The sequence below is a fragment of the Pan paniscus genome, chromosome 5 (assembly GCF_029289425.2).
Source record: "Pan paniscus chromosome 5, NHGRI_mPanPan1-v2.0_pri, whole genome shotgun sequence".
Lineage (NCBI taxonomy): Eukaryota > Metazoa > Chordata > Mammalia > Primates > Hominidae > Pan > Pan paniscus.
The window spans coordinates 37,966,992-37,987,975 of NC_073254.2; the positions used below are offsets into that span (position 1 = coordinate 37,966,992).

Genomic DNA, 20,984 nt, shown 5'->3' on the forward strand with positions numbered 1-20,984 from the left:
TTTTCAGCCATAGCTGCCATTGCCTGGGTCCCTCTGTCTCCACCAGACACCGGGACCATTGGCTATGAGTTAAGCCTCTGACAGACTATGCCCAGCTTAACTGCTGGTAATGAGAAAGGAGGAGTCACGCCACAGTCAAATAATGTGCTCCTGGATGGAACTGAACATACAAAGGATGTTGGAGGTAAGGTAAATAGTGAAGAGTTTAAAGATTACTTTCTCTTAAACAATATTCTGCAAATTACCCCTCTTCTTCTCTTCCCTTTTCCTATAAATACAAGGGGCATAAATTAAGGTGAGGAAGATGACAGATGGTTTCAGAGAGAAAACATGAACAACAGTTTCTTTGTTTTTATTTGGGCAGACACGATGGGAGAGGCTCATGCCACAGCATGAGAGGGTCAGGTATGGCTGCTGAGGAATGATTCACAGTATTCTAATGAAACTCTCTTGGATTAAAACAGTTGGCTGCATATGGAAACTACACTGCTCTACTCTTAAGGAGAATTGAGAATAAACAAAACGACCTTGCCCAGCAACTGACTTGAACAGGATACTTCCCTAAGTTACCACTTCAAGTTTAAAATTGCAGAAGAGCACACGGCTGTGTATGAATACCGATGTATGAAATGATGGTAGTCTGCACTTCTTCAAAGGGCATAAGTTCCAAGCCCCTACCCTCCCCAGTGAATGCCCGAAACCACCATCAGTTGGAACATTTCTTTTCTTGTCTTCCACCCACAAATTTAATGCCTTTCCATCTTAACTAAGCACTTATCATGCACTGTGGCCGTAACTTTTGTGGTTTGAGGTGTGACAGTAAAATTAGCCTGAATTTCTTTTTCTTCCTTTGCAATTTCACGTATAGAAGATTCCTTCTAACTGTAGATCTCAGCAACCTCAGCATTAGGATTTTTTTTTCTTTCCTTATTAAATATTTGCACTTTGGGCCCATTATCAAGTAACACAAGAGTTACTTGAAAACAAGCACTGTGATACCACGTCAGTCAATCTGATCACAGATGGCTACTGAGTGACTTGTGTGGAGAGCATCTACAGCTTGCATTTATTGGACAAAGGGATGATTCCCGTCCCAGGCAGAGTAGAGCAGGAGGGCACCAGGTTTCATCATGCTACACAGAATAGTGGGTAATTTAAAACTTATAAATTGTTTATTGCTGGAATTTTTCATTTAATATTTTTGGACTGCCATTGACTGTGGGTAACTGAAACTGCAGAAGGTGAAACTGTGACTGGGGGAGCTACTATTTTCCAACAGCGCAATACCTGTAAACATGTGGAAACATTATTCAGCATAATATTGGTACAATGTATCGATCTGCTTGCCAACCTTGTGAGTTAGTAATATACTAAGCTCATTCATAATTGCAAAGTATTAAACTTCCTCTTTGGGTAGCATTGCACTATACTTTGGGGGAAAAGATGCAGGAAACTGTCTTTCCCTCCAGGGAAGTCACAGATGAATGCGGGAGAAAGACAAGAAATAGAATAACTTATCATATATTGTGGTTACAATCAATGACAAGGTAAGTTTCTGAGTGTTAAGGGAACATAAAGAGGCATTGGGGGCTGGGTGCCGTGGCTCATGCCTGTAATCCCAGCACTTTGGGAGGCCGAGGTGAGCAGATCAAAAGGTCAAGAAATCGAGACCATCCTGGCCAAGATGGTGAAACCGCGTCTCTACTAAAAATACAAAAATTAGCCGAGTGTGGTGGTGCGCGCCTGTAGTCCCAGCTACTCAAGAGGCTTAGGCAGGAGAATCGCTTGAACCCAGGAGGGAGAGGCTGCAGTGAGCTGAGATGGTGCCACTGCATTCCAGCCTGGTGACAGAGCGAGACTCCATCTCAAAAAAAAAAAAAAAGAGATACATTGATTAGACATGTGACTCTCAAGTAGAAAGGTAGAAAGGCAAAGAATGCTACATATTTCCAAGAAAATGTTACTTTGTCACCTTGAAGAATGCCTGAGTTGGAGTTAGCTAAATGGAGGTGTGGTTGAGTGAGAGGGGACATGATTAGCAAAAGAAAGAGCTTGAGCCAAGAGGTGAAGGCAAGAAAGTGTATCCTGAAGGACACAGAAGGGACAAGAGGCAGGAAGGCTATCTCTGGTATCCTAAAGAGTTTGGGCTTGACCCTGGATGGAGAACTGCTAGGAGAATTTGGGTAAGGCAAAGACACAACTATTACATTTTAGAAAAAATGATACCACTGGCAATACAGAAAATGTATCAAAGTTGAAGCCACTGGGTACATCATGGTTCAAGTCGCTGAGAATGAGAACTGATAGAGACCTAAGGGGGTGGCAAGTAGAGGGGAATTCATGATGAACTCAGTTTGGAATATGTTGAATTCACATATTCAGAGAAATGTTTAGGGTAGTGGGAAAGACAAGATTTGGGCATAAGAGAGAGAAGAAAAATTTGAGAGGTTGAGATTGTGCAGTGCTTTATCATAGCATGTATGATCTCTTGACACATTCTTGATTTCATGTCTTCCCTGACTAGAAATAAACTTCACGAGGGTGAGAACTTTGCTTTATTTCCACCATCTAGAACTGTGCCTGAACCACAGGGAGCACTCAGGAAAAATTTACTAAAAAGATGAATTATTCAGAATTGTAGTTGAAAAGGTGTCTTCAGAGGAGTTTACTTCTTATATGCAATGGACATGAAATAGGGCATAGAGTGAAACCGTAGGCAAAACATTGGATGGATAATGTCATTTGATGCCAAAAAAGCAGCACTGAGGAATTAGGAAAAACAAGAGATAATGAGGTCCCAGGTGACAATGGAAGCAGTTGTGGAAAACTGCTTTAAATGCCATAGAGCACTCAGAAGGAATTTATAAATGACCTCATAAAGAAGTCCACTGTGGTTTCCCTGCAGAGGTGGGAATAGAATCAGAGTGCTAAGGATTGAGGGATTAAGAGGAGGTGATTGTATTATTCCTCTTTTCAGATAATTGAGAGAGAGAAGAGAACAGCAGTAGCCTTGCCAGAAATATTGAGTAAGGAATAATTTTGTCTATGTTTTTACATTTTTATTGAGAGCTGTTAAGTTATTAAGTATGAAATTAGTAGTGAAGTTGAGGTTGAAGACAGGATAGAGTGGTAACAGGAGGAAGATGTACAGAGGGTGTAAGACCAGATCTGTTTCATTTCCAGCTGTAACCTGAGTTCCATGCAAGCACTGGCTACATAATACACACTCAGTAAATCATTATTAATTGAATGAATATATTTTTGAATGAGATAATGATGAAACAAGTGAATATACGTGGGTCAGAATCAGGAAACAGGTAGAATAGTACTTTTGACTGGTGGGGGAGGGAGGCTTGTCAGTGTCTTTATCTTTCTTCTTCCAGGCAAACAGAGCTTGACTCCCCTGAGTTTTTGTCCTTTTCTGGATATTAAGGGGCCAGTGGCTTTCTGGGCCCTAAACCCGCACCTTTGATGTTCTTCTCTCTGCACTTAAATACAATTAGACATGATGTGATCACACGTCTGTCTCCACTTTCTTTCTCCAGCCTAAGTTGTTTAGTTCCACTTAATTCCACCATGTCTTGAATGACTCATTTTATTTTACTTACATGTATACATCCTCATCTCACCCTCTTAACCAACTCACCCACATTGTACCTGGTCTCTCTGTTCCACCTCTGAGCATTGCATGGATTATCTGAGATTTCAAGGCAACCTTTCTGCCTGTTTTGCAGTCAAACTTGTCTCTTGTAAACGCACGAGAAAACCTCACCTCCTTTATGAAGTTGTCAGAGACTCCTTACAAAATACTAACTCAATGGTATAACTCATCTGCTATTTTTATGAGTGGATTAGCTTCAGATTGTTTTTGCATGGAGACACACAGGATATATGGTATTCACTAGGATAGCATACTCTTCATGAGGACACCTGGGAATGCTCATCTTTTCCCTGAGCACTTGCAGTAAATTCTCCTTTTTTCCTCCTATTCATAATGAATATGAATTATGTTATAGGAATAACATTAAATCATCTCTAAGTTAGTACTTTTATAAATTCTAACATAGCTATTAGTAACAAATATTTTTTAAAAATCACACCAGTACTCCAGACTCTTTGAATAGGTTAGAGCACAATTAAGGTAGACTTAAATATTCGAACAGACAGAAAGCTTCTCCCTGTATGGCTGCAGACCGTACCTTTCTGACCAGCCATCTTATCAGTTTGAATTTCTGGTGATGAGGGGATTTAGATAAGGTGTCCCTTCACTAAGTTTACCACAAATCATATGACAGCAGTTCAAAGATTATGCCTTATTCTTGACTTAAGTACAATGTGGATAATGTTGATTTATAATATAGAAGTTGTATTCATTATCTGTTAATCATTGCATAATAAATTACTCAGTGACATAGAGGCCTAATATATTTATTGAAACTGTCTCATACAGTCTCTATGGGTCAGAAATCCAGGAGGAGCTTACCTGGGCGATTCTGGTTCTAGCCGTCTCATGAGGTTTCAGTCAAGATGTCAGCAGGGCCTGCAGTCATCTAAAGGGTCCACAGGGGCTGAAGATGCGCTTCCAGGTGGCTCACTTTCATGCCTGACAAGTTAGTGCTGGCTTTTAGTAGGAGGCCTCAGTTCCTCACCATGAGGCCTCTCTTCCCTCCACCCCCATGAGGCTGCTGGAGTGTCTTCATGTTATCTAGCAGGCAGCTTTTCCTGGAGACTGCTACAAGAGGGCAAGGCAGAAGTCTCAGAGTCTTTTATGTTCAGCCTGAGCACACACACCATCATTCCTGCAATGTCTTGTGAGTTACACAGGTCAGCTTAATTCAGTGTGGGAGGAAACTACACAAAAGCATGAATACCAGGACCTGGTGATTGATGGGTCTTCTTGACCTGGGTTTTGCAGAACTGGTGTAAGAAAGAACTACGTGTATGCCTATAGAGGTATTCCTGTGTATGAAATATTTCTAGATTATGTGTTTGTGATGGTTACTTTTATCTGTCAACTTGACTGCATCATGGGGTGCCCAGATTAAACATTATTTTTGGGTATGTCTTGGGGGGTGTTTCCAGAAGAGATTAACATTTGAATCAATTGACCCAATAAAGTAGGTTGCCTCCCCAGTGTAGGTGAACAGCGTCTAACATAGGTGGCAGAAGGAGGAATTTGCCTGTTTTCATTTCTGCCTGCCTACTTGATTTGGAACATTGGTCTTCTGCTCTTGGACTGGAAATTACACCATCTGGGATTACCCAGGCTCCTATTGATTCTGTTTTATATATCTGTTTTCCTATTAGGATTCCTCTTATATTAAAACGCTTTGTTTACCTCAAACACTTTACATTTTCATTACTTACCTTAGCACCTTCACTGCAATTAGTGCTAAATATTTACCGAAAATAAAGAAGAGGCATCAATATACATATTTTGGCATACTTATTTTTTACATTTATTTTCAAGCATTTCAGGGATAGTGAAAAGTCCTGATCAGTTTGCATTCAGCCAAGTATGTTGGCTATATTTACTCCAAATGCCCATGCATGATTTCAAGGGCATAATGGATATTGCAGGGACTTGGAGTCCTCTTCCAAGAAAACTGGAACCCCTGCCGGGATGTGGATAGCAGATGTGTAGTCCTGACAACGGGGACTGTGTTGTATTGCTGGATTAGATGTTCATTAAGGGAAAGTGGTGTATATGAGCTTTATACTCAAGATTTACCACTAATGCTTTCCAGACCCACAGGAATCTTCTGCACTTGTTTTGCTCCACTAACTTTAAGAGACTTAAAATCAGCCATGGGAAGTCAGAGACCAGTCCCGTGTCTCAAAGATGTGGAGATTTTGGCATCTATCCTTCTAACTGACTTGCAGTAGAAGAATGGCCTAACGAAACCTTGTTCGTGTTACACGTGCTCATTTGCCCTGAACACAGATATGTAATCCAGAAAAATGACTGCAAGCACGCTGGAACAAGGTTCAGCAACCTCCACCCCCAGCCGATTGCAGTGACATTGTGCGTAACAGGCTAGCAAAGACTTGGAGCCCAGGGGCAAATCATTTAATGTATCCATGTCTCTTACCTCCCTGCCTTGTAACAATAGAGCGATGATGGCTGGTACATCTTACAGGACTCTTGTGACAAATGGCTCATAAAAATCTAAGCAAAAGCACTGTGCAAAAAAGGGGACTGTAGGAGGCACGGTGTAACATGATAATAGAGCCTAAGAGACCTAAGTGCTTTGGGGATAATTAGAAGATTTTGGCAATATCTTCAATGTCACTAAGGTCTGAGTAACCACAACTTCAAGAACTTCATTCTGTGGTTGACTCAGGTACAGACTCTTTCACTTTATCAGGATCCACTTTCCCACTTTTTTTGATAGCAAGACCAATGTTGTTCAATTGGGTCAGGTCATATGGTGGTAGGGCCAAAGAAACATAAGGAGTCAGGCCAATCAAAAGGATGAATTCAGGCCTGTTTGGTCACATTGATGGACTTTGGCCCTGGTATCTTTTTATTCTGTTTTATTAATAAAGATACTTTAAATGTTTCTGGTAGAGAAGAGTGCTGCCTCTCAACTAGAATGTTTTCCAGACTCTTTTGTACACAAGATTAATTAAATGGGGTATAGTGGCTCACCCCTATAATCCCAACACTTTGTAAAGCTGAGGCAGGTGGATCACTTGAGGCCAGGAGTTCAAGACCAGCCTGGGCAACATGGTGAAACTTCATATCTACTAAAAATACAAAAATTAGCCGGGCGTGGTGGCGCGCACCTGTAGTCCCAGCTACTCGGGAGACGGGAGAGTCGGTTGAACCTGGGAGGCAGAGGCTGAAGTGAGCCAAGATTGCACCACTGTGCTCCAGCATAGGCAACAGAGCAAGACTCTTTCTACAAATAATAATAATAATAACTCATGGGGGACTTGCACATTTATCCCCTATAGGCAAGGCAGATTTATTAGATGAAGGTATCAAAATACTTTCCATTGAGGAAACAGGTTGGAGGTGGGAGGCTGTAACCATGCTTGATTTTGTACCACCCTAACCTTTGCTTGTAAGTAGACTTTTTGAAAACACATTTTGTTGAACTGAAATGTATTTTGTTCTGAAGGGTTGAAAAAGGCTAAAGAAGTGGGAAGGAATTTTTGTTAAACCTTATATAATAAAGGAAAATTTTCCAGCAACATGGAAAGACATCAGAATTGAAATCCTAGTGAACTACTAACTATGTGAAATGGACAAGTGGCTTATTATTCCAATTTTACAGAAAAGAAAAATGAGACATAAATGTTAACATCTATGTGTATGATGATTACGTGAGATAAATTTGGGTCTCTATTTTGAGTGTTTTGTGGGCAGGAATGGATTAGGACTTTCCAAAATATTAAATGGGCCAATCTAAATATGTGATCAAAATTTTTCAGAGGTATATTGTGTGGTATTTACAGCAAGATGAGAATGTATTTTAAATTGATCTTTGATCATATTTTTATTCTTTTAAACATGTTCTGCCTCGTTTTCTCTGTAATAATAACTATAATTATATCCATTCCTCATTATAAAGCTGCTCTTTTTTCTTTTCTGACATTCTGTCTTCATCGACTAACGGTGGTGAGGCTACCTCCTGAGGTTACTTATAAAATTAAAGAAATTGGGAAGGAATGTTACATGCACTCCACATTGTATGTGATACGGAGAGGAGACAGGAGGGCAGAGTCCCTGATGAGAGCTCCACCCTCAAGCCTGGACCCATGGCCCTGAATGAGAACAGGCATTGCTGCTTTCCTGCCCAAAGGTTGCTTTTTCCAAAACCACCCTGGCCCACCATGCCCCCTATCCTGTACCTATAAAAACCCCAAACTCCACTGGCAGAGGAATAGAGTGGCACAGCAGAGAAGGAAAGAATAGAAGTGTCTGAATGTCGAAGAGGGAGCTGGACAGTCAGAGAGGAGTTTGGCTGGGGACAGCTGAGCTCCAGGGGAAGATCATCTTCCCACTCCATCCCCTTTCCAGCCCCCCAACCCACAGAGAGCCACCTCCATCACTCAGTAAAACCTCTGCATTCACCATCCTTCAAGTCCATGTGACCTGATTCTTCTTGTACTCTGGACAAGAATCCAGGTTCCAAGAGGGCAGGGTATATGTCACCCTGATTCTCCACGGGACTGTTTAACACTTAGCCCTCTGTGGACAGCAACTGCTAAAAGAGCATTAATTGTAACACATGCCCTCTGGGGCTCCAGAGGTTGTGGTCAACTGCTAGATGCTGCCCCTGGCGCCCAAAGGCACTAGCCCTGGTTCCCGTACCCACTTACCTACATGCTCCCCCTCCTGCAAGGGGCTTGAGTTCAGCAACAAAGCAAAACAAGCTACCACCAACCCCCCACACCCTCCCTGTGGCAAGACTCACAAGAGGGTCAGGGAACTCTCCCCCGTCATATGCATTATTCCAGTTTAGTTACCTACAAAATAAACTTGCCAGAATTAGTGTTTACTACATAAGCTAAGCACCTATTTCAACATGTGTGAGCTTCTAAAAATCAAATCAATGCTCTTCTGTCCAATTTTGGCCAAGGCTTCATGATCTCTTTCCTTAAAACATCAACTTAAATTTTACCATTACTTTTCTCTCTTCCTTCCCCTTATCCTACTCAACTATTATTAGAGACATTTTTTAAAAATTCCTTTCCTTTTCCATGCTTGGTTTCCTCAATAGTGATTTTATATAGAAAACATTTGACATTATAGTCTAGCTTTTCATAGTTAAAATTAAATATTTCATTAAAAAGAGGAGTCTATTTTTTCAGACTTGTAGGGCTCTGGGAAGTGGACTTATGAAAAAAATGACTTTGTATTTATTTACAGATAAATAACCATGTGTCTGTAATTAGTAAGAGATCTACTGTATGTAATTTATCTTTTTCTTGTGTGTTACCTGTTAAAGATGACCTTGTGTTTCCCGACATACTGTCAAGTGAAAGATTTTGTAAGGATGCTTCTCTATTCCTACATTATTTTATTGCATTGCTCATCAATTTTGCATTTTCTCCCTCTCTTATGATCCTAGCCTTTCCTTTATTAGAAGTAATTATCTAGTTCATAGAAAATTGTTTAATTTGGTTATTTTCATTACTTCAAAGAGAAATTCTAATGTAGAACGACTTGTTTATATATCTCTTGCAGACTCAAAATACACACCAGTATTATAAAAATCTTCCCTACCTAGCTCATATTACCCCCGACTCCTACCCCATGGTTCCCTAGCTTATTGAATGTACTCATAGCATCTCTTTTAGTCTGTATTGCTATCATGTGTTTTTCTAATCTGTTCCCCATAGTAACAGTGAAATCCTTGAGGGCACAAGTCTGATCTTTTTCAACTCTATTTTCAGCACCTCGCATTGTGAGTGGGTGTAAGTAGTTCAGTAAATAACTATAGATGTCAAAATAAATAAATGTCAGCTAATTTTTATTTATATTCAAAGATAAAATTTTATTTATCATAATTACCTTTACCCAATCTATTTTTTATTGTTTGTTTCAAATTACATCAATAAAAATGTGACAATAACCATGCTCATCCTTAGACTAACACCAATGTTTAGAAGCCGTTTCACCATATAGTTCCATTTTTTAAAAATTCAAAATATTTGCTATATTCTTTAATTGAGTCTTCCCAAAGCAATCTTTGAACGAATTGTTGGTTTCTCAGATTTCTATTTTGTTATCTTTAAGACACTCTTTAAGTCTCATCAAAAATCTGCATGGAAATTAATTACATTGTACCCAAACGTTATAAAATCTTACCACTTAAAGATACTTTAGAGTTCATTTGAACCATTCTTCAAAAAATTAGCAATGAAGTTCTTTTGGATTGATTGATATTCATGTACCCAAGAAACACAGGTAGAATATTAATTCATTTTATTATTTCCAAAGAGAAGGTGTGAAAATAAACTAGAACACAATTGAGTTGGCAGAACTGAGTTTGTGTTTACAAAACTGAAAAGGCTGGACCACAATGTGGTTTAGTGGTGATATATTAATTTAGATAACAATTAAATCTCGGAGACTTACCATATTGAAAGTTTATTTTTTGGTTTACACAAATCTGATATACTGGATAGGGGCTTTTCTCCTTTCATTTACTCAGGGATCCAGGTTCCAGTCCAATATGCACCATTCAGCCTGGTTGCAGCATGGTAAGCAGCCCTGGAGGCAGCAGGTGAGCTCTCCATTGCTTTGGACCAAAATTATATGTCACTGTTGGTGTCCTTTATTTGGCTAAAACTAGTCATAAAGACGTGCTAGACCCTACCTTGGCCAGTTTCTACCTAGTTATCCCCCCTTGTCACCATGTATTAATTAAATGCACTCTCCTTTCCATAAGCATAATGGACTGACCTCTCTCCAAGTGACCCAATGTAAAGGCATCCAGTCTCTGCATCTAGTTCAAAGGTCAGGGTCACTGGTTGTGCTTGTTAAGGAGTATAGAACCAGACATGGGAATTCATGGCAGTCTCTACCACAGGATGTTTTGATCAAGTATGCTACATTGAATGCTTTTCACAATCAAAACACAGTCCTAGGTGGTCAGTTATATTTTTACATATCACAATTCAATTAGATGTAGAGACTAAGAACAGAACAGAAAACAAACAAAAAATAACCATAGCATTGCTTTTTAAATCAGTTTTCACAGAAAATATCAGTATTGTTAGTTCAAATCTTTGGAAAAACCAGATTTGATCAGTTAAGATTTAACATCCACGGAGTTAGGACCTTTGGCGTCCTTAACTGTTTTATTTTTCAAAATTTTCAGTAAAAGCTCCATGAGCATTTTTATTTACTAAGAAAAAACTGTGAGGTCATTTTACTAGCTATGAAATGATCGCGATACCTCACTAGTCAAGTGGTGCACTTCAAAATAAGATAATGAAAGAACAGTTAAAATTCATACTTTTTAAATGGAGGTATTGAACTAATAAAATTTTAAAAAGTAGCTTAAAGATAATTTGCTGGATGTTTTTCCTTTTCTTCACTTTCGATCAGACCCTCATAATATCCATTCAAAGCACAGGCTATAAACTGTGGCAAGAGATGGCCCCACAGCAGTGCATGTTTTAAGGTTTATCTTCCCTGAGCTCTTTGAGGCAGAATAAACATGGTTACAAATGGAATATTTCTGAGCTTATATTTGACTAAAACAGGCTCAAATCAATTAGCAAAAATCAGCTATACAATAGGAGGATTAGAGAAATGATTATTTCTAGAACCATTTAACACCTTTTTAGGAAAACGGCAGCTGTTAACCCAAACCCATTACTTAGAACTTTTCTGACAATAACATGTACCTCAGTCTGAATTTTCAGACCAAATAGCTCAGTCTGAATTTTCAGTCTAATAGTTTCTTGTGTAAGGCATAAAATATATTTTTAAATGGGACTCCAGCATTGAGTTGAAAAACTGCTTGTTTCATTCAGGTAAGAGTAGTGGCTTTTTGTACAACTAAAAAAAAAAAATTCCTTTCTGTCTCTGCCTTTGTTTATCCATTTGTAAAAAGGAATTCTTTAAATTTTCATAGCATAATTGGGAAAAACGTATTTCGAGCCCGATTTCCAATAAAATAAAATTCTGAAAACTTTGAAAATGAAAATGAATTCATTTAACAATTTTATGTTTTGTCTCATTCTGCAAAAATATACCAAATAAAAATAAAGATGAGGGATCCTATGAAGCAACTTTCAGACATTCAGAACCAACACAAAAAAAAAGAGAATTAAAGTAAAATATGATGTACCCAGGAGTTACATCAGTGAACCAAATACAGCCTCAAATTTCGATCTGTGCTTCACAGCAGCCAGCAAAAAGAACAAAACATATTTTGTTAGTTCATATAAATAAATAAATTAAAAATGCATGAATAAATAAATGAAGCAAACCAGTTTCTCGATTCTGAAATATTTTCTGGAAGTGAGAACTGAAAGGAATTTCCACCATGGACCCACAAGCAGGGAGATTGGATTAAGTCTTTAAAACCTCCTGGTCATAGATGTGATATGAAGTTTCTTTTGACTTTTTATTTTAATGTTTAATGATTATGACAATAATGGCTAATAATTTCCCATGACCCATTTATTCAACAGTTGTTGGTGGCATATATAATGAGTGCTGGGTGTTAGGGAAGCAATGGTGAAGGAGAGACACCCTCCCGACCCTCACGGTGCTTGCAGCCTAGTGGAGCTATGAAAAGATAGGCAAGTGAGTCCTATGATTGGAGAAGTAATGAGAAGCGTCTTCTAAGCATAGGGGTAAAGACTGCAAAGACCCTGAAGGGAGAAAGTAATGGCCATTCTGAGAACTGAAAGTTTGCACAGTGCACAGAGGGCATGAAGAACGAAGGAAAGGGGAGATTACAGTGGTATGCTGGTAACTAGATCATAAAGGGATTCATAAGCCGTGTTAACAAATCTGGCCTTCAACATGAGGACAGTGAACCAAAGCAAAGTTTAATGAAAATGATTCTGAGGTTTGCCAAAACAAAACACTCAAAAAACAACCAACAAAGAAACTGAACTCCAGCAATGCCATTGGATGAACTCTAACATAATGAAATGCTTATAAAGTGTGAGATGAACAGGGAAATGTAATGCTTATTCTGTGTGACCTGCTACTAGTCCCTAATACAGCAATTGGTTTCTACTCCAAGAGGGACCAGACTGCAAGAGACACAGCTCATTCCCTTGCAGTCTTGAGTCTCTTCCAACAGATAGATACATACTCTATCAGCCTAGCAGAGGTCACACATCTGGCATGGCTGCTTGTATCAGCAACAGCAGTATAAAGATGCACCATGGGCCAAGGAGAATCTATCTTGGTGGCTTGTGATAATACTAAATGCCTCATGGCCTCTGCCTTCTAGTGAAGAAGGATAGTTTCCGCTATCAAAATTATAACAAGGCTGGGCACGGTGGCTCACACCTGTAATCCCAGGACTCTGGGAGGCCAAGGCGGGCAGATCACCTGTGGTCAAGAGATCGAGACCATCCTGGCCAACATGGTGAAACTCCATCTCTACTAAAAATACAAAAATTAGCCAGGCATGGTGGCATGTGCCTGTAGTCCCAGCTACTTGGGAGGCTGAGGCAGGAGAATCGCTTGAATCCAGGAGGCAGAAGTTGCAGTGAGCCAAGATCGCACCACTACACTCCAGCCTGGCAACAAAGTGAGACTCCGTCTAAAAAAAAAAAAAAAAATTAAAAGCTTGACAGATTGTCAGAAAATTTTTTGTTACACTTATGTCTTCAGTGAACTGAGAACAGTGAGCTTTGCTTTCCTTAGAAGGCAGGGGCTAAGAAGATTCTCTTCCCTGTGTGTTACAAGAAAGGAAAAATGCATGTCTTCTCAACGCAAACCTCACCCTTTCCAACTATGCGCCCAGGTCTCCTCCACAGAGCAACCCCTTCCCTGACCAGACACATCACTTTTTAGAGCTGGAATTTAATTTCCTTACCCAGTGAAAAATTAAAATGCTTAAGTAATAACATTCAGCAACATTGTCTGCTCTCTGGTATTCACAAAAACAGGGCAATTATGCTTTGCCTTGGGTGGCTGATGAGGCCACTTTGAATTTAAGGCATTATTTAATAATATCCATGCTTGCATCTAAGTGCATTGTTATAATTATTGGCCATAAAGCTGGTGACGGGGGGGCGTGTATGTATGGGGGAAATAGTTTTAACTATTTAATTTGATGATGTAACAACATACTCTTGCCATTACCATTCCTGCAAATTCATATTTAGCAACAACATGCAACACGTTTATAACTCAGTATTTCTTTATAACTCAGTATTTCTCTGCATGCATTCTAGTTTAAACTTTGAAAAAACATATAATTACCACTTCAAGTGAACAGGGCTTTAGGGTGCAGCCACCATCAAGGATATATTAAAATGAAAACACACTGAGGGACCAGAGAGAAGACTGTGACATGTGGGGCAATGAAACTGCATGAGGAATTTCAGTGCCTGAATTATTCACAGATTATCTATTTTGGCAGCCTTCTTTTCTTTTATAAGAAAACCCACTCATAGATAAGTCTTAATTTTGCTTTTGGCTGATATAGTTTGGGGAAGGAGTCATCTTTAATGAGGTGGTCATATGTGTTGAGGAGACTGTGGAATAGTGTTAGGGCAGTTGACTTTGAACCCAATAAGCAATGGTTCAAACCCCAATATAATCTCCTTCATAACCTCATAAGTCACAAGGCTTCAGAGTACTTCTTCAGGAAACTGAATTTCCAAATACAATCTGTTCCACAGATATGTGAGGTTACGTTATTTGGCTCATGAAAAGAATTGGAAATAACAAAGCTGTGCTTGTTAATCTTAGAAAAAGCGAATTTAGAGGATATAATTGTTTTAGATTGTCTGCCAGGTTTGTCAAAAAGAAATTGGGATTTGATTTATTGATCTTCATTGCTCCAGTGGGTAAAATATCTCCAAGAGATAAAATATACAGAAAGCAAATTTCTACTGAATATAAGATGTATTTTTACATTTGAGTCTGTGATAACCATTTGTCATAATTATTTTCTAGAGATTTTTTTTCTTTTTGCCCAAGATGGCAACTTGCTTAAAACCTAAGGCTCCTTTCAATTCTTTACAATCCAAGATTATATGGAATGGACTGGGAACAGAGAGGGACTGGCATTTAAAGTCTTTTAGTAAGTATAAATTTATTTCATTGAAATGGGTCTCTGTAGGATAGGAACCCAACTTTCCCCATCTGTATCTCCATCTCCTTCTCCCATGACACACCCCACTAATGGTTTCCAGTGGCAGGAGTCCAAGATGCAGTAATCCTGTTTGTTTGATGACTAAACATCCTTTTATGCCTGGAGGATCAACTCTAACAGTCAAACAAACTGAATTAGTGCCTAATGCCGAAACCAGAGCACTCTCTGGACTTTAAAGAGTGGCCTGAATCACCAATATTTCTATTCTAATTAGTGACTCCCTAGAGGAAAAATCACTTTGCTTCACTTCAGTTGATTATGACAAACTTTTGGGAATATAATTGACCAAAAGAGCACTGAGTTTAAAATGCATGTTGAGGTTCTTGGGTAGCATGAATCTATACCAAGTATACATAGAGACCATGAACTGGCATATGTTTCTCACTTTCTCAAAGTAAATGTTTTGATTTGACTTGATTTGCATTTAGGGTAAGTAAAATTGAAACTGAGATGAATGTGTAAGCTGTTTAGAAAGACGTGCCTAAGTCTGATCTGAATTTTACCAAACGTTAATTAACCCTTTAGGGAGAGGAATTTTGCATTATTTATTTGTCCTACTCATATATAGCCTGGCTAGAGCTTATGGTTGCCAACATATTATTATTTCATGAAATCTCCCTCTTACTATGTGAAAATCTTTCACATGTTCAGATTGTTTGCCCTCCTGACCTGGAACAGAAGACCTGCTCTCTGGAAAGGTGATGTCCCAAGGAAGACCTGACACTGGGGATTCTGTTATAGTTAGTTATTCTAGGAAGGAATAGCAAACTCCCTGGATCTTCTGTGGCATGGAAAGCAAATTGTGAACTAGAAGTAAAGAACAGAGAGTGAGATGGAGCCCAAGATAGAGTATTTCTCCTTCACAATGTAGTTTCAGGCAGACTTCTATGATATAATCCTAACATAGAGATTTGTGATTTAGGAAGTAACATTATTCAATGACATCCTCTTCCCCACTCTTCTAAGGTGCTTTCCAAGTTCCAGGAACTGCATTTTTAGATAAATAAGACCATAGGGAAAGGAATTATGTCATCATGACTATGCACATAGAAAGACCAATAGTAAAGAGAAAACTTTTATCTTGTATGTTAGACTTCCATTATTTTTCTTTTTCATATGAAATCACCAATATTTAGAAGAGTATTGGACATCATTTCTTGCCACAGACTGAGTACTTCACTGTTACTATGGTTGGACTCCAGTTGAACCTGTTCTGAATTAATCTGAAGTTCTTATTGAAATTGAAAAGAATATTTAAGAGTCAACTCCTGGTTCTGTTGACATGAATAAAGTATGCATAGAAAGTCCTGTCATCATCACAGGTAGCCCTGATAGTCACATTCTTCCAACACCATGTCATCTGTTATGTTTGGAATAGATCATCTTTCAACAACCTCCCAACTACTCACCCTGCTATGAACCATCTTTGTCACTCCCTGCTCTGAAAAATTGTTTTGTTTTTTTTTTTTTTCAGAAAGAGGGAGGTAAAAAATTAAACTAGAGTAATTTAAGCATCACATTTACTCAGAATATGTTGCTTTTTAATTTCCAGTTCAACATTTGTCTTTAATTAGGAAGAAAGAATACATATGTTACATTGTCATAGCTAGTTAATCTTATCATTTTTTTCTTTGTCCCAATACACTTTGGAACAAATGTTATTCTCCATTCATCCTGACACTAAATTGGTTAGCCAAACCCAAAGATCTACTAATAATCCTGCTTTGGCATGGGAGAATGAGTGAGATAAGGAGGCAATAGAGGAGATGAATTGACAAATGGAAGGAATAGAATTCTGGTTGATGTCCTTGTCTCTAAGCTGTAGCAGCAAGTATTTATCCTAAGTATGTAAGATTGTTAAATAATGATGAATGCCATTTGATTATCACCTCTTGCAGTAGAAGTCTAACTCCAGATTGCATTAATCTCTTTCTCTATTTATTTGTCTCCTCTATTATCTTATATATAGATAAGGTATATGTGCACGTACCTGGTTGAAAAGGAATATCCATCTATTCAGATTCAGGGATTAATGGAATAAAAAACCACTATTTTTTCTTTATTTAAAAAAGCCACATTTTTTATAGCATAGCCTTCTTGGTTCTCTTTCTTAAGAAAAGGTATTAAAATTTGAACCTGTTCAGAGAATGTTAATTTTAACCATCAGTTAGAATTCAAATATCAGTTAGAATCACAAATAAGTGACTCCTCAGATTCATATGCAACTTGTAATGCAGTTTCAAGTTTGGTTGTGGCAAAATCCTAAATTATTGTGTATCTGGACAGTGGGAATGCCCAAAAATCTTTTAAGTGATTGACCAGAATGGGAGAGGGTTTTTATACTATAACCTGAGATTTCAAAATAATAACATCATAATCCTACTTATTCAAATAATTACCAAGTTAATATAAACAAAGAGTTTTAGAGATTTCAGAAAACCTATAGCAAAGACATTATGACCACATCATAATTCACAATCTATCTGTAATTTTAAGAGCAACAAGGATAAAATTATAATTCTTCCTTATCTAATATGACTAATATATATTAGTACAAAGATATCCAGGGCTGTTGACCAGATGGTTAAAAACTTTGATATGTGTCTATGTTTCTGTTTTTGTATTAGTACCATGCTCTTTTGGTTACTGTATTCTTATAATATAGTTTGAAGTCAGTGTGATGCCTCCGGCTTTGTTCTTTTTGCTTTAGATTGCTTTGGCTATACAAGCTGTTTTTTTTGGCTCCACATTAATATTAGAATAGTTTTCTCTCGTTCTGTGAAAAATGATCTGTGTAGATTTTTTTTCTTTTTCTTTTTCTTTTTGAGACTCGCTCTGTCTCGCAGGCTGGAGTGCAGTGGCGTGATCTCTGCTCACTGCAAGCTCCGCCTCCCGGGTTCACACCATTCTCCTGCCTCAGCCTCCTGAGTAGCTGGGACTATAGGCGCCCGCCACCATGCCTGGCTAATTTTTTTTTATTTTTTAGTAGAGACAGGGTTTCACCATGTTAGCCAGGATGGTCTTGATCTCCTGACATCGTGATCCGCCCATCTCGGCCTCCCAAAGTGCTGGGATTACAGGCGTGAGCCACCGCGCCCGGCCGATGTGCGTAGTTTTATAGTGATAGCATTGAATCTGTAGATTGCTTTGGACGGTATGACCATTTTAACCATATTGATTCTTCCAATCCATGAATGTGGAATGTTTTTCCGTTTTGTGTGTGTGTGTGCCATCTATGATTTATTTCATAGTAGTGTTTTGTAGTTCTCCTTATCGAAATCTTTTTCATCCTTGGTTAGATGTATTCCTCGGGATTTTATTTATTTTCTGGTTAATTGTAAATGGGATTGTGTTCTTGATTTGTCACTCAGCTTGGACGTTATTGGTGTATAGAAATGCTACTAATTTTTGTACATTGATTTTGTATCCTGAAACTTTCCTGAAACTGTGTATCAGTTCCAGGAACCTTTTGGCACAGTCTTTAGGGTTTTCTATGTATAAAATCATGTTGACAGCAAAGAGAGATCGTTTGACTACTTCTGGATGCCTTTTATTTCTTTCTCTTCCCTGATTACTCTGGCTAGGCCTTCCACTATTAATATTTTAAAGAAAGATCCTGATGTCTATCTTCTAATAAATTAAGTGTGTTATAATAAATTAATGTGTGTTATATGACACACAATTTTTAATAGAATGCTTTTTGTATATATTATATAATCCATTTTCTTTCAACCTTTTATGTGTTTTTGTTTGTAAATACCTTGAACAATGCCTTGCACATAATATAGTCAGTAATTACATACTACTTTATATTGTAATTCTTTTTTATGAGAAAGCTAAAAAAATACAACTATAGTCTTCAGTCTTTTTTACTTCTATTAAAAGGACCAAAAGAATTTAGGTCAGCGTTCTCCTTTTATAAAACGTAAGAGATAAAAGCCATTTCTTGCTTTTGTTGTTGTTGTTGTTTTGTTTTGTTGGTCCTTATCCAAGTGTTATTTTTGTTAAACCAAAAACAATTTAAGAGGGAGGAAAAAAATTCCTGTCATTAACAAAGTGTATATCTGTCTATCCAGTTCAAACTAAATTAAATAAACAAACATCTATTGAGTATCTAATACGTGAGCAACAATATTCTGGGTGCTGATAGGGTTCAAGGAAATATGTGCTCTCAGAAAATATTGTATTTTTTGTTTTACAAAAACAAGCCACATAAAATGAGAAGTTATACGATTCTTTACATTTTACATATGGTCCAGCATTTGCATTTGTGGTTTCTTACATGTGTCATGACTATAAATTACTTAGGAATATAAATATATATGTGTGTGTATATATATCTGTTATACATATGCATACATAATTTTAATGTAATATTAAAAAATAATGACACTTAAAAAGGCTTTAAATATAATATTTGTGAGAATCAGTGCTGAAAAACTGTTATCAGTTTGCTAGGTGCTCATATACATAAATTGAGATAAAGCAAATGTCTTGATCTGACATGTTTATTTTATTCAAGCAGGTCTAATAACTGAGCTGGGAAAGCTTAGAACCATTTGGTCCACTTTATTTAATCTCTGTTCTTTATAGTTTGACACTGTATGTCATTTGAGTGAAAGTTCTATTGAAATGATCTTTCTTTTAATGTATCTTGGCATCTTAGGAGCATGTTCCACAAGAAAATTTTTGATTGCTATACATTTTTAATATCAACAACTGCATTAAAAACCTCTCAGTGATTGAAATGAATTAAGCCATAATTGTCCTTGGCTTTCATGTTTTGGTAAAGCCACAGAATTAAACACCTTGGAGATTTTCTTAGACCTTAAGTTTATTTCTCACCATTTAACATTTCTGAAGTTAAAAGAAACACAAAAAAAGTCAAGGGCAACTGCAGAAGTAAACTCAGAACAATAAAGAGTGAGTTTAAAGAGCACCTGGAATTGATGATAAAAGTGAAACTATCAACCATCTATATTTTTCCTCATATAATGTAAAATATCAGTTAATAAGCTTGTCACCAACTGGAGTGACAATTAATTGAATTATTGAGCATTACTGACTAGATTTTCTTAAATGTATGGATATTTAATATGATATAAATATGCAATATACTTTCCACCTGAATGGGTTGGAATTTAGCAATTTTTTATTGTATTTTTACACTTTCCATTAATTTGACAGCATTGAATGTAAATCAGCTTGAGTTTATTGCTCTAAGAGAGTATAAGTTAAAAACTGTACAATTACAAATTCATCTAAGAGGACATTAAAAGTGACTTTTAAACTAAGGAAGTACATGTCCAGATATTGTGGCTCTGGGTCACTCTCACCACTATTCCCTGCCACCAGGATTAACCTGTAATTCCTAATACCCATAGGAGTAAGGTTCTGGCATGATGTCATTTGCTATAGCTCTCTCTTTTTTTTTTTTTTTTTTAGTATTGCATGAACATATCAACTGGTATAAATGAATTCTAATTTTAAAAATCCATTTAATCTCCAACTCTGTTGTTTTATGGTAAATAGTGATTTAAAACAAATGTTCTACATTTTAAAAAGTTTGTTTTATTATAACTAAGTTCTGGGATACAGGTGCAGAACGTGCAGGTTTGTTACATAAGTATACACTTGCCATGGTGGTTTGCTGCACCCATCAACCCATCATCTACATTAGGAATATTCTACTTTTTAATCCAATATTTCTGCATTGGTTAATAATTTTAAGAAGAATAAAAATTATGTATACACTACAAAGATTAAATGATAAGTTACATAATGATAAGAGAATTCTTGAAACTGATGGGATATTGATTCAATTGGTCAAAAATAAATCACTCCTTTCATAAACGCAGGAAACATCAAAGCCCTGTATTCATAATGTCCATGAAAATGGAGGGGAATGCAAGGGAGTAAGAGAGTACAGGGCTGGAGAAAGAATTGAACCACTCAATGCTATTTAACAGGAAAAGTTTAAAGTTTTCATTGATCCACCATTGTTTTGACACATATGGCTAAAAGTATGCATTCTTATTTTTTATATTTTACCTTTTATTAGGGCAGATACAAATTTCATCTCAGTGTTTAGTTTCCTGACAAAATGTCTCTATGATCTCTGCCAGGCCACACATAGTGCTCTTTAGGAATAATTGTTCCTGTTATGAA

General features: G+C 37.5%; 1 long non-coding RNA gene across 1 annotated transcript in view; it reads left to right on the forward strand.

Moving 5' to 3' along the window:
* Positions 1–2,921: 2,921 nt before the first annotated feature.
* Positions 2,922–20,984, forward strand: part of LOC134730541 (uncharacterized) — a 32,258-nt gene continuing 14,195 nt past the window's right edge. The window contains exons 1-3 of the long non-coding RNA XR_010112330.1: positions 2,922–3,026; positions 6,961–7,070; positions 14,618–14,744. This is a non-coding gene — a long non-coding RNA (uncharacterized LOC134730541). The remainder of the gene's footprint in view (positions 3,027–6,960; positions 7,071–14,617; positions 14,745–20,984) is intronic.